The sequence below is a fragment of the Dendroctonus ponderosae genome, unplaced genomic scaffold, assembly GCF_020466585.1.
Source record: "Dendroctonus ponderosae isolate FM_Combo_2020 unplaced genomic scaffold, Dpon_F_20191213v2 Dpon_F_20191213_10, whole genome shotgun sequence".
NCBI lineage: Eukaryota > Metazoa > Arthropoda > Insecta > Coleoptera > Curculionidae > Dendroctonus > Dendroctonus ponderosae.
The window spans coordinates 3,336,585-3,336,934 of NW_026017111.1; positions in this window are offsets into that span (position 1 = coordinate 3,336,585).

Here is a 350-nt window from a genome sequence, read left to right on the forward strand (position 1 = left end):
AAAATAGCTTTGAAAACCTTTATTGACAATATTCGTAAGGCACCTAAGGAATTTTTAACCGTTTTCAAGAAAAGAATGAAAATGCATTATTTTTGACTTCTCTCTCTTTAGAGGTTAGCCATTTGTGATGAACGCATTTAGGAAAAGTGTTGGCTTATTAAAATGAGTTTGAAACGTCGTTAGAGCTGCGGATATATTTTTAACCGTTTACGAAATATGCGCTATTTTATCAGAATTAGTGGACATTTTTGCTTCTATCTATTTAAAGGTTGGAAATTCCGATGGAAACATATGGGCAAAAGTAGCTTTGGAGACCCTCTATCTAAAATGCTCTTAAGACACTTTTTTGT